Source organism: Pholcus phalangioides, unplaced genomic scaffold (assembly GCF_987345545.1).
Source record: "Pholcus phalangioides strain wild (caught in Gottingen) unplaced genomic scaffold, Ppha-v1.0 ptg000011l_1, whole genome shotgun sequence".
Lineage (NCBI taxonomy): Eukaryota > Metazoa > Arthropoda > Arachnida > Araneae > Pholcidae > Pholcus > Pholcus phalangioides.
In genome coordinates, this window is record NW_028301604.1 from 58,452,483 (window position 1) to 58,466,728 (window position 14,246).

The following is a 14,246-nucleotide window of genomic DNA, read 5'->3' on the forward strand; positions in this document are numbered from 1 at the left end:
TCGGATGAGTTAAAGGAATACATGCTACCAATATAAATGAGAAATTTGGAAGTTTATTAAGCTGACCACCAAACCTAGTCTTGTAAAATACTGTATGATAATTTTTTCATAATTTTATCATATTTTATAATAGTTGCACTCCACTCTTGATTTAAATTTTAAAATAGAACACGAATTAAAGCTTTTAAAGAAAATTTCGCCGAATTTATCTCCATTTTTTTTAACAAATACGTCAGAGAAAGAGCTATCCTAGAAGTATTTGTATGTTTTGTTTCTCTTCTGGTTTTTCTGGGAAATGGTAATGAAGAAAATGTGAAAGTAGAGCTTGAATTCAAGTACTGACAGACTAAACTCAAGTTTCCAAGAAATCTTTCCTTAAAATGACGGTATAAAAAAGTGATTGTTTGAAACAATAAAAAAGGCGCAAGATAGGGCTGCTGGCTGATGTCTGTCTGTTTCAACATCTTGTGGACCTGGAAACACGTAGTCACCACTAGGACCACCATAAAAATCAGCCTCAACCTTTCACGCCCTCGGCATCACCTCACGAATTTACAAATTTTCTCGGAAGAAACAGTCGTTAAGTTTGCCGTTAAAGAACAGTTCACCCCCAGCGTTAAGTTAACACTGCAGCTATAAAAGCAGGTTTGTGAGCTGAGAGCTGAAGTTTCCACGTCCTCCGTTGACAGATTTTTGCCAGTTTTACCTGCAAAAAAGAAATTTTGTGACTTAACCCCCCTATCTGTGCTTTTTTTTAAGGGATAGAGTCATTTTTTTATGAGATCTCTTTAGCCTTGGCTTCTTTTAACAAGTGCGCCTTCGGTAAACACAAGCATCGCTCTATTGGATCGCATAACGTCTAAGACAGAGCAAAAAAAATCCTTGTGTTTACAGGCGTTTCTCTAAACTTTCAAAAAGATCGAAGGCCACATAACGTAAAGCCAAATAACATGTAGGTGTACATGATATTATTCTCGTTATCGTTGAATAATATCATCTGCAATTTTCGAATATCACATGTTATACTCGAATAATGAATACAAATCTTTTCCGTTTTAATTTTTTCTCCTAATTGTTTTTTCAACCACTTGCTGTTCAAGCTATCGATCATATCAAGATCGTAATAAATCGTGTTTTTTTCATGCCAGATACAAGATAAGAAAATTTTTAAGAATGATTTTATGATTAATGTTTCTACAGTAAGAAACGTCACACACACACACAAAAAAAACACGGAAACCTATTTTTGATGGAACTTTAATTGTTCAAGAAAGTAGTTTAATAACACTTTGGTTTCAAAGCCTGATGATAAATGACTGAATAAAAGACAACATAATTCTATAAGGTATTAATAGCATTTGCACAGTAAATATTCAATGTAAAATCAAATATACAAATTATTGTTTTTCATGACATGTACATTTGTGCATGTACAATTTGTTCTTACAAATTAAATTTCGACCAATAAACAGATAAATTTACCCGCTAAGCTATGGATTTTACAAATACTTTGAGTGAAAAATAATGAATAATTCAACAAAATGCTAAAAATTTTATACACTTTAAATGTTCATATTATGAAACATGACGTGCACTACAACAACAGCAATAAATAATCTTGTTCCTGCAATAAATAAAATTTTATGTATCAATGCAGTGATATCTGCAATAAAATAAGAAAAATATATTTTCGTTTTCTACATATGCAGTATTTTTTAATCTCATTTAATACTGTCCAATGTATTCAACAAAACGTGTTTGCTATACCGAAAAGTACTATGTGAACATCATCTTACAATCATTACCATAAGCTTTTTTTACTGAAATATTTTGGTGTGTGTGTACGTGTGTTCATACACTTTTTATATTACTTTTTCCACAAAGCTGCGCGGTAACAACAGATGCTTAGGATTGGCAATACAAGTGAACATCCCTGCCGTTTTATTATGGTGAAGATACAATTCACTTTTTTTTTCGAATGAAGGTCCGTGGGGGAAAGAGCTGATTCTATTATGTGGAAGTCCTTCACAAATGCCTCATATCTGGTGTGTGGCACCACAAACACAGGAGCGGAGTTGTATCCATCTATTGTCATGTTTTGCCTCAACGACAAGCCCATACGCTTGTACATCTTGACGTGCTATTGTGTGACCGCGTACCCATAAAAAAGAAGGTGTTTCGGTTTTTGTACTCTGATCCCAAGCATGGATTAAGGGCAGATTGTGCCTCTCTCAAACTGATGTTGGGTTGAAAGGCTAACTACGGTTCCAAACGTTTCGCTTTAGAAGTTTCGTCAAGATTAAGTATTGGAGGAAATCACTCGAAATTCCGGTTTAGTTGCAGTAAATTTGGAAATGTATCTGTATGAACGTAAATAGACTGCATTCATTGACCTCAACGCGCCACGAATTTTTCATATACAGTACATACATATTCTTCTATTTTTAGTTTTTTCACAGCAGATGAAATTCTCTCAATATTTTTTATATTACCATTTCCACGTGACAAGAGATTTCGCAGATAGTAGTAGTATTATTTTGATTTTTAATATTCATGCCAGATCTTTTTGATTATGACTGTTTGGCGTTTGGCAGACCAACCACCACCCCGGCTCAGTGGTTGGAAGCCTATTACCATTTGAGCATGGGTGTGTTGTTTGGAATTCGAACTATATAAAACTATTATTGATGTAGTTGAAAAAATGTAAAGTAAATTTTTTAAAAATATATAGATGTTACTACTAAAGACCGAAATTAGCCAATTCATGACGGGGCCGGCCACTTCGCGAATTGGCCAATTTTGTTAAATATTAACCCGGCCAGTTCGCGAAATGGCCGGTGATGCCTGGTCAAAGTCTGATAACAAAACACACGATTCACGATCATCGTCAAGTTGGCGTATTTTTTCGTGATAATTATGTCCACGTTAGTTACGGCAACCCATCAAATCGCAGTCACGATGCGATAATCATTTTTTCTCCAAAATTTTGTAGAAAAAAGTATATGTTTATATAATTGTTTTTATATATAGAGTTTTTCTCTCAAAATTCACTTTTTTTTCTCTTATCACAGGGAGCTAATCCAATATAGCCGCTATATATAGAAATGTATGGCGATTAAAAAAATTGATTTGGCTTTTCCGGGCTATCTTACATCAGCACATCGAGCTTCCACCACGAATCTCCGGACACTTCGCGAAATGGCCAGCCAAAGTGTGAATCATTTTTTGCAATTCGGATTTCGGCCAAAACTCTTGGCCAGTTCGCAATGTGGGCGGCCCCGTCGAGAATCGGCCGTATTTCGGGCTTTGGCTGTAAGATATATACTTTTGAAACACGATTTTAATGAGCATATTTCTTCATCCGTTACTCGTCCAACGTGCGATTTTTCCACGCATTTTTTTTCAAATAACGTAATCCTCACGTATTCCCAAGGGATCAGCATGATCGGTCCAGGGAATTTGTTGCTGTTAGTAGATATCCATGCCCGAACCCAGACTTGCACACTGAGAGGCTAGTTAGCTCCCTAACCACTCGACTGCCAGGCGGCGTTTTTTGATTTTTAAATTTTTCAAAAAAGGTTTGTATAACAATAACGATTTCAGTCCATTATTGAGTGAAATCACTTTTCACGTACCTAATTACAGCATCAGATATCAATATCTATTTACATTCTTTTTTAAAACACATATTTTGAAAAAAAAATTAAGTTATCCTGAATAACTTGATTTTGTATTTATGATTATTTTTGTGTTTGAATTTATGTATATATATATATATTTTTTCCCATGAAACGTTGTATCAGTTTTTAATTTTTTTTTTTTTCATGATCATAACCCCAGTATTGGCAGCCATTTGCCTCTTGGGTAGTGTTATTTTTGCGAATGTAACTGTTATTTAATAAAATAAATTGAAATTGAAATTGAAATTGAAAATTGAAATTGTTTGAAATGTGCAATAGCATTTAGAGGCCATTGTTTCGAATGATGTTTTGAAAAATGTATTCTTTCTTGTTTTTGATTTTTTTCCCCTTCCGCTGCTTTTGTTTTTATTTGGTTTAAAATCAATTTGTGTTGTTTAATTTAATTTTATTATATTTGAATGTACTGTATTATTATGATTATTTGTGTGTGTGTGAGAGAGAGAGAGAGAGATTGGATTTTTACTTTTTAACAGAAATAAACAAATTTAAAAATTTAAAACTTCTCTGTAGAAAGCACAGTTTTTCTTTTCTTCACAGAAATTTATTTTCTTTTCCGAAATTTGTTCTAATGAGAAATTTTCCTTTTAGGTAAAAATAGAAATTTGAAAAACAGAGAATGATTGTTATAAGTAAAATAAACAAATAAATTTTTCGATATACGATTTAAGTGAAAGATTAAAAAAAATGTTCATGACCCTTTTGTGTGATCACTCATATCTTACACTCATATGTTTGCCATACCAACAATAATTAAAATGAATCACACGGAATGATGATACGTTCAATGTTTTTTTTTATTTTGTTCTTGCAATAAAATTCAGCTTATGGTAGAAAATGTTGAAAGAAGTAGAAAATTAGGAAGGTTGCTTCCACTTCACGGGTAGAAAGAATAGAGAGAGAATGAAGCAATTCTTTGTACTCAAGAGAGTGGAAATGAATTTCTCATTCACTTCACGAGATTCAGGTGCTAAATTGCAAGTAACTTACTCTGTGCTGCATGAGATAGAGCAACGAATAAACATCGAAAGTTGAAAGAGGGCAAATATTGAAGGAGTTCCCATTCTTAGTTGGGTCCCCCTGTTTGGAATGGTGGTGGACTGCCAGAGTTGAACGACTCCACCCTCCGGAAGTTGATAGGGGACCCGTATTGGATGGAAGAGTAAGTACACTCGTCTAGAAGCAATTGGTACTCTATCCTCATCATTGCTATTGTACCTGGGATTGTTATGAGATCCATTTGTTCTTAGACCCCAATGGCGATTTCTCTTATTATTGGCGATGTTCCCAACGTTCCTGAAAGAGAAGAATAAGCTTTTCACCAACTATAAACTTCGTAAACTCAAACTGATTCTGACATTTAACCCTCTATGGTCCTCCCTCATGAAAATGAATTTTAATTTATATTTTTTACAAAAACGGACGTAAATTAGTGCTGTTAGTATATTTTTAATTGAAACAACACATCAACACAACCATTTAGTTAATTAGAGGGGATTTTGAATTACTTTCGATGGACAATTAAGGGTTGGAATTTAGTTAACTTTTATTTTACTCTGATGTACAAACAGATAAAATCTTGCTTAGTAAAGTTCAGTAGTTGTTACTTTGAGTTTTATTTCCAATTCTCTCAATTTTTGGTACAATTTGATAAATATCTCTGAACACGTAAAATTTCTACAGCTCTCAAAAAAAAGGACGGGAATCAACTAGTATTTCTAGATAAAAAATGGTGTTGTAGTAGGCTTACTTATATAGCCGTATGTTGAACTTGAATGACACTATGAGATGTACTTTCTAAAACACCATAAATACTGAGAAAATAAACAATGGGTTTTTTTCTCCATGTATTTGCCATGTACACTATATTCAAATATACACCGGGCCATAGAGGGTTACATGGAATTTCTTAAGACTGCGAAACCATTACCAACATTAAGAATCACTGATGCACACATAGAAGGATATGCAATGTGTTACTAACTTGTTGAAAAAAATTGTTTCCTCAAAAAAAATTCCCTATTGCATAGGTTATTATTATTTTTTGAAAATTATTAAAACATTTTATACAAGCAACTCACTTTACATATTTTTTTTCAAATTGAGTCGACGTTAGTAATAACGATCCCCATTGGTGGTGGGTCTCCCTCCTCACACCCCACCCCTATCACAAAAACGCACGGCAGTCATATTGCGAGGTCACTTTATCGAGGGTTCGAAAAAATTAACTTGTCAGAATTCCATATTTGGACGGAACAAAAAATTGTATTATTCACTTTCATTTAATCTAATCAGTTGCAATGGCAGAGTACAGGTTAGAAAATAATTCAGGATATAATAGGTATGTTAAATAATTATAATAGATATGTTAGAATAGGATATAATAATAATTCAGGTTAGAAAATAATAATAAAATTGAAATAATTAATTGCATACACGCATATGTACCAAATTCCTCAATATCAAAAGTCAAGGTCAAACACAAATTTGGAAAACGAAAAACACTAATTTTGTTAATTTAAGAGCTAGGACAGAGCTTAATTAGGATGTTGAATCAGATTGAATGGTCTTTGTGGAGCATTATATTGAATGAAAAATAGCATGGGATGACTAGGAAGACATTTGGAACTTGCCATGTCGGTCATTATGATGAAACGGTTGCAATAACACAGATTCGTTATAACGCGCGTCTACTCCAACAAATAAATTAATTAACTGCCATGAACTTAAACATATATACACATAAGGCCGAGATTACACTATAAAAGTTTGATAAACGATCTTTTACAAAACTTTTATAGTGTAACCCCAGCCTTACACAAGTTTGTAAAAATTCTTCAGCTTGGCGGCATTCCAGTGTTTGGTGGCGTACAATACCTTTTTTCCCTCTTTTAGATGAGAAACGATAAAACAACCCTTACATTAAAGTAAAGCTGAGGGTTCTATGGAATGCTGATGTCGGATATTTACTTTTCTCGGTCCACTCAGGGTCAGTTTACCCAATTCTTGGCTGATTGCGAGAGGTCACCTTATTGGATATCCTCCATAGGAAGGTAGGTCAACAAGGAAGGAGTGTCTGTCTGTCTTTATTGCCTGCTCATTACGGAAGTATTCGTTCAATAAAAACTATCATTTAGACTTGATTCCTCTCTGTTTTATTCATTTCACATTTATTTATTCTTCACACCGTCACATTCACTATAATTACATTTGATATTTTATCATCATTATGTAGGTTTAATTATTCTTCTGTGTCACTGGGTACGACGGTGCACGGACTACTTGAGCCTGTGGATGCTTTCTGTAAGACTAGAGGTTTCCATTGTTTTGGTTCGCACAGAACCTTTGATGGTTACCAGATACACTGTTCTACGACAAAGATGAATGCAAAACTCAAACTAAGCATTTCACCGCTTTTTTACCGTGGAACATAAAGTGGTGGGAAAACGTTTAAGGACAACAGAAAAATTACCATATTTCGAAAACCTGTTGATGTATGCATGAAAATTTTAGAGTGATAATTATAAGTAGAACTAAACATTTTCCAGTGAAAACAAATTGATGAGTGTTACACTGTCTCAGAAAAAAATTGTTGAATTTATAGTCAAGGTCAAAACCTGGAAGAAAGTATAAGGATGCTAGAATTTTTTTTATGCACACAAAATCATTTTAATATCCCAGAAAATCATAAAATCATCAAGATAAGTCATAAATAATTTGCTGGGGACAGGACCTACCAGAAGGTCAAGTTTATTTTCCGTACTGCGTACCATTTTTATACATTTCTTAGGCCAAAATGCCCCATAAGTTCTCTAAAGGATTCAGATCAGGACTTTTGGCTGGCCAGTCAACGTGTTCTACCGAAATGACTTCAAACGACGACTGTAGACTTTGAAACATGTTCTATTGAAAGAAATACTGTTTAGAAGTTATAAGAGGTGCCTGGGTAGTAGATTTTCTGCCAAAATGGCTTGATACGTCTCATTTTATAGCTTATAAACGCGATTGGAGTTTTTCCTTGGGTGCAAAACCTCCCCAAACCATCACTGATCCACTTCCGATTTGGTGTTTCGAAAATGTGGCTCTGTGACGGCGAAGGTCATCCCAGTAATGTTTAAAAACCATCAAGTCCATCTAAATTGAACTTTTTCTCATTAGAGAAACCTACGTCACCCCACTTGGTACCAAAAGATACATTTTTGGCGAACAGAACTTTTATCTGTGGTGTTTTATAACAATATTTGCACTTTAGTTTTGCATAATGGACATTCGGATTGCTTTTTAACACATTACGTGTTCGACTTGTACAAGGGAAGTAGTATTTTTTCTGAATTACATTTTCAAGACATTTTTTTAATGTAAAAACTGTGAATAATCGTGTTTTATTGATGAATGGTAACGGAAAGCTTCGAGCCTTCTTGTGCAAGCTTTCAGTTCTTAATTTTTGGGCCATATTTGGACTCTATATTTGTGTGATGAGGCACTGTCATGTTGGAGTGGTTCGAACCACTTAGAATGAGTGTAGGGCAGGCATCTTCAATCTGTTGTCCACGGTGCTTCCTGAAGTACCAAAAGTACTCGTGTTCAATTTCGTGCTCACGAGCACTTGATCAACATTCCAATGAAACACTTTGTACAAATTGCATTCAAGGATTGAAATGAAATCACCTTGATTTTTTCATGCATTCGTTTGTCAAACTTGCCGTAAGGGTGTTCTTCTTTAGAGAATGGGTACAGGTAATGGGGTAGCGGGGAGGGGGGGGGGAGCAGGGAAAGCGATTGCTCCTCTAATCAAAGTTTTACCTGCATTGATGCTTGTTCTCCTAAATTCAATTTTTTTTTCCTGCATCCATTTTGACTGAAAGGATGAATACCAAGGTATGAAAAAAAAACTCCAAACTGCAAGAGGAAGCATTTGCAGCGATTATATATCTACCGGTCCTACTCAAAACGGTTTGAGATAGGACAGGGTTGGTGGGGTGGTTCATGATCCACTTGGGCTTGTCTATCACCCCCTTTCGTTTGGCAAAATAGGTCGGATTCACCCTATATAGTTCCATCATTTTTCGATGTTTTATGGAATCACTAAAATAACCAACGAGTGAGACAAAATAAAAGGAAAAAAACACGAAATTTCTAACACGTTTCGACAGCCAATAAGTGTCATTTTGAAGGATAAATCGGACCACTATCACGTTGACCAGGGATCCCACTTGGTGGATTACCAAATTTTAGCCAACTTACGCTGAGCAATCGGGAGTTAAATTTCGTTAGCTAACCTAAGCGAGATCTCCAGTTAGCGTAATTTATCCTCTGTTATGAGTTTGTTTTGCGTGTGAGTGTGTATGAGAGAGAGAGAGAGAGGAGGGATGATGATAGGGAGGTCATAAATCGACTGTCACTCAAGATTCAAAACGTCATTTATTTTGTCTAAGAAATGTTGACCAAACTAGAAATTTCTCATATCAAGTCGATCGAGGAAGTAATAATTCATTGTTATTAGATTCAAAGGTCCAGTCAGGAGAGTTTTTAATCAGTCTAGTTCCCGTGGGTACTTTTTTTAAAGGAAATCTAATCTCTCTAGACGAAATGACGTAAGATGATTTATTTCATCAGTGTCCGAAAGACCTGTCAATGGTCACATTAAACTGATTGAATCGATGAACGCATGTTGTAAATATTTGCGAAATATTCTCGATGGATACGCCATATTTTATCAGTTTAGTGGACCTTCACACAGCGTGAGCATTATTTTCAAATATATCAGATGAAAATAGATTAAGGGGAAAGAAACACGAAAAATTTATTACTCGTTGTTGATCGTTTAATTGACTCATAACAAGATGAGCTCTCAACAGCTAACTAACTGGCGGGTCAAAGAATAGATGCAACCACCAGGGCCATCAGCCATCATACTGTCTCGATAACACCGATCTCTTCGCATACATTTCCGTTAGGAAGCTCCTTTTATATTCACTTGATAAAGATGATTGTGCTGGAGCGATTCTGGTGAAAGATGCTCATAAATTTGGTCGACGTTTCCGATGAGATATGAAAAAAATATTATGTTACTTTGGCGAGAATTGTTATTGCCAGACTATGACGTAACATTCATTTACTCACTTAATAACGTTCAGAAAAAATAACCAGAATCGTGATATCTTTATACACCTATTTTTTATCTGCGGGGAGTTTAATAAAACGAAAAATACTAAATGGGACATTACGCACTTCAGTACCGCGGTGAATTGTAAACTATATCACAGAGAGAAATTGAAAAACTTAGAGAAGGAACGAATTATTAAAGTGTAATAATTCCTGTGGGAAAGAAATGTAATTGTTATATATTTATGATGTTATATATTATATTGTTATATATTACCCACTATATTGTTGAAATGTGTATTTAATGTGGATATGTAAATAATGGACTAAAGTATATTTTAAGAATAAATTGTATTTTATTTAACTAATAAATTGATAATTGTTCCAGTCACGGGAATGAGTGGGAACCCTGGACAGGGGTAGTTAAATTGAGATAAATTTTAATTTTAATTATTAGTTATTTTATTTTGAGTTAAAATTACTAAGCGAGTTGCTTCAGCCCAATTTTTTTCGTGCTGGACTGGATTGCACTCGCGACGGCTGGTTTAAAGATGAACCGCATATCCCTAGGGATGGGACGGAGTGACTTGGGTTATACACCAATGGACTTTTAAATATATTTGCATTAAATTTCCTAAAAAACAGTTTGTCTCAAGTCTAGTAACTCAATTACTTTTATCACTTGATCAAATTAATTCTCAATCAAAGATATAAATATTCTGTTAGCTATAATTTCAAAACACGCAATTTAATAAGAAATGTAAACTGGTGGGCTGGGGGGGTAGAAAATGGCCATTCAAGGGTCATCTTGGAAAATAGTGAATAACCAGGAAAGATTTCTATAAGTGAATTTAACTTTACTTGTTTTTAGTATTCATTCATTATTACTATTCCAAGCAGTTCTTTTTCATGATGAAGAACAAGGTGAATGCAAAACTATTCAAAAAGGAATTATCTGTAGGCCGGCCTATATATACGTATACTGTACATGGCTATTCTAAATTCATAAGAGGTGATATAAGACTTCTAAACAAGCATTTTTGGTCATAGAATGTGAGGTCGAATCGCAATAGAAAAGGCGGTAGAGGGTGTTTTTAGAGAGTGCACAACAGCACATATATTTTTCTGACGGATCAACCATTCGAAAGTGCAGGGTATTGTAATGTGGTAGGCCTTCTCATGGAGCAATTTGGCAACGCAAATTCTACCACCCACAAGTCATTATCACTTGATCATTGTTTGATATGCTGGGATTTTATGTTTTTTATCACCAATAAAAAACAAACTCAATCCAATCCGAAGTTGGATATGCACCCTCGAATGGTTGATAGCACGTATCGCAGAAAACCCGTCGGAAAAATATTATATTTGCTTTTGTTGAAGTGCTGTTGAGCGCTCTCTAAAAACACCCTCTACCGTCTTTGCTATTGGCATTCGCCTGCACATTCTGTGATAGAAAAATGCTTGGTTAGGAGTCTTATATCACCTCTTAAAGTCTGTCCTATGAATTTAGAATCACTATATTACTTGGAAATTGCTTATTCTATTAAGAGTTGAGATACGATTTAAGTGACTTCTAAAACTCTGTATAGTGTCGTGGAAGTGAATAAACGATACAAAAATTCTGTTGCCCACCAGTGACCATTTATTTTTTAACTGACAGGATAAATAAAAATTTCCGTGGGTAAAGAAGCCCACGAGGTAACATATAAGACCTATTTAGAAATAATATTTCATTGATTGATCATCGCGAGAAAATGAAAATAAATACCACCTCTCAACATTATTTTGGTAATCAACTCATCTTACACGACAGAGACGTTGTTCAAAAGCTCAGTTTTTTATATATATATATATATATATATATGTAAATGTAACCTAAAATGCTACTACTGCACTAATCAGATTCAATCACACACAAAATGTAACACACACTCGTACTTTCCTATAGTACTAACTTTAATTTTTAAAGTTAGAGCCTACTGCTCGTCCCCTTTCCTATTAACGACTCTTTTCGTTTTTTTTCTATAGGACCGTCACAGAAAAACGCTCGCTACAATTGGAGTATAAAATTACCGACAACCGGCATAGTTCGATGTATCGGGCTTAACAGACATTGTGAGTTCTGATTCGTGGAAATTATGTGACGTGGAATTCCCACGTCACAAATTATCCATGTGGATCAGAATTCACAACGTCTCCGACACGACGTGAAATCACGTCACGTCAGTGTAGCGTTCCGGCCTTTAAAAAATGATCGTCAGTTCAATCAAATGTTTCCTCGAGAACAATCATCGAACGATTAATGAACACCAAAATTTTTTGATCGCATCTATAATTCATGTGTTTTGCAATTTTTCTTTCTTTTCTTCTTTTTTTTCAACCAGTTTGGCTATGATGCATGCATACTATCAGTTTAGAACAATGATCTATTTGTGCGCGGATGACTTTTACGTCTTTTGTGTATAACTAACTGTATAATATATCACGCAGGCGAACAGAAACAAAACTGATAAAAAAAATAAATGAACAGATCTCAAGAAAGAGAAACAAAGAAGAGGATAGAATGGGAGGCATTTACATAAAGAAATCGGATTTACGTGTTTTTCCTCTCAATGTTCTTTGTTTTCCCTCATCATTTTCTTATTTTTTTTCTCCGCATCTTGCGATGTCTTTGGAATGAGACAGGAAAAATAATGAAGAAGAAAAAAATGACACGAATTAAAAAAAAAAAGAGAACATTTCTTTTGTGTTGAACTTGCCTTGCATTTGAAGGGAGCAAATAATGTTCGAATTCGTAAATTCCTTTCGAAAGATTCTGACAACACTAATTCCGGGAAATTACTCGTCTCACATATTTAAGTAGCTATCACAAAGCAATTTCAGAGAAGCACTTGGAGACATCATTCTCCCTCCCGTCTTATTTTTTATTCTTTTTTTTTTGGCTAATTTAAACCCGGCCGACACATTTTTGCCTCACAGCTGTCATTTTAATTTCGAAAATAAGAGATGATGCAATTTTTCGCATCTTGACAGTCAGGGCTATTTCTGCTGGGGCCTTTCTTATATCCTAACGTCAAAAGAAGACCTACGCACATGTTTATTTTCTCTTTTTATGTATATGTGTGCGATTTTTTATTTCTTTTTTTCACCTGGATATAGTCGTTTCATTTTATGTGGATATCGTGTCATTCTTTACTTAACGATAAGTTTTTTTTTGTTTTTTTTTCACGTCATTTCTTTTTAAATTTTCAACCAATCACACAGTTAATATGTTATAAATGAATCGCGTAAATATTTTATGGCTTTGTAGCTCAACCGTTTGAAATAACTGTGGATAATGTGTGTCGGTTCGTCTGCATTTTACACGAATACTGCATATTTTATTTTTTACTTTTTGTCATTAATGTTTGGAAAGAGAAAAAAAATCGTTTAAATACGGCGAATTTTATCCGTTACAAAAAAAAGGATATTTCATTCTGTTAGTAAATAGAAGAGTATTCGAAATTTAAAAAAAATTGAATCGTCGGACAATAAAGCTTATTATAAGATTGTTCCCTAGCATCGAGTTTTTGTATATGTCATGTAAAGCTGTAAAATGTTTTACAATAAAAATACAGGGTGTTCCATAAATTCGTAAATAGTTTAAAAATTCTTTAATATCAAAAGAATCGGTGTATTAGAGAATGTGGTTATTATAACATAAGTTAAAAAGTTATTCTCACGAAAAAGAATTTCTCTCTCTCTTTTGGTATTAAAAATATTAGTTTGAATTTTTGTCGATAGAGACGCTGCACGAAAGCGAATGACTGGAAATATGCAAATCAGAGTCCTATAAAATGCCGAATGTATGAGCAACAACCCATTTCTGAATTTTCCTCTTGCTGGCACTTGAATTATTTGCCCCGCTTAAATGGGTATCAACGGTTTCAGCGCACAATATCCCATTAAGCGGGGCATTCGATTATGCGGAGAAAAATTCAATTCCTTTTTAACACCGTTAGTGTAGTTTGTATATTGAAAACTGATGATGGATCACTGTAAATAAATCAGACAACAAAATAAAATGGAAATTTTATTGATTACAACGATCACGATACCTAAAATTGTTTACTTTTCACTGAGAAAGTTAGCGCTCTCTCTCTATGACAGTGTTTCTCAAAGTGTGCTTCGCGGTGAACTGGAGCTGGAGATATTGATTTTTGTGTCTATCTATGCTTTTAAGTGGTTCTTATATAAGTGAAAATGTCGAATAAACTATTCTGGGGAGCAACACGGTCATTTTCTGCACATGAGGGCTAATTACACCGGACCTACAATTTATTGCCGATTCCGAACGGCATCCTTTTATACTCACCGAGAGGGTGGTGCGCTAACCCATCGACCCTCGATGTGGGACTCCCTGCGGTAGCAATCTTTTTCTGTGATCATGTTGTCGCCGTT

The 14,246-nt window shown here is 34.6% G+C and overlaps 1 long non-coding RNA gene across 1 annotated transcript in view; it reads right to left on the reverse strand.

The window, feature by feature from the left end:
• Nucleotides 1-1,260: 1,260 nt before the first annotated feature.
• The window catches only part of LOC149080628 (uncharacterized), a 29,693-nt gene continuing 16,707 nt past the window's right edge, over nt 1,261-14,246 (reverse strand). The window contains exons 2-3 of the long non-coding RNA XR_016193611.1: nt 4,689-4,994; nt 1,261-1,624 (exon numbers count right to left, since the gene is read on the reverse strand). This is a non-coding gene — a long non-coding RNA (uncharacterized LOC149080628). The remainder of the gene's footprint in view (nt 1,625-4,688; nt 4,995-14,246) is intronic.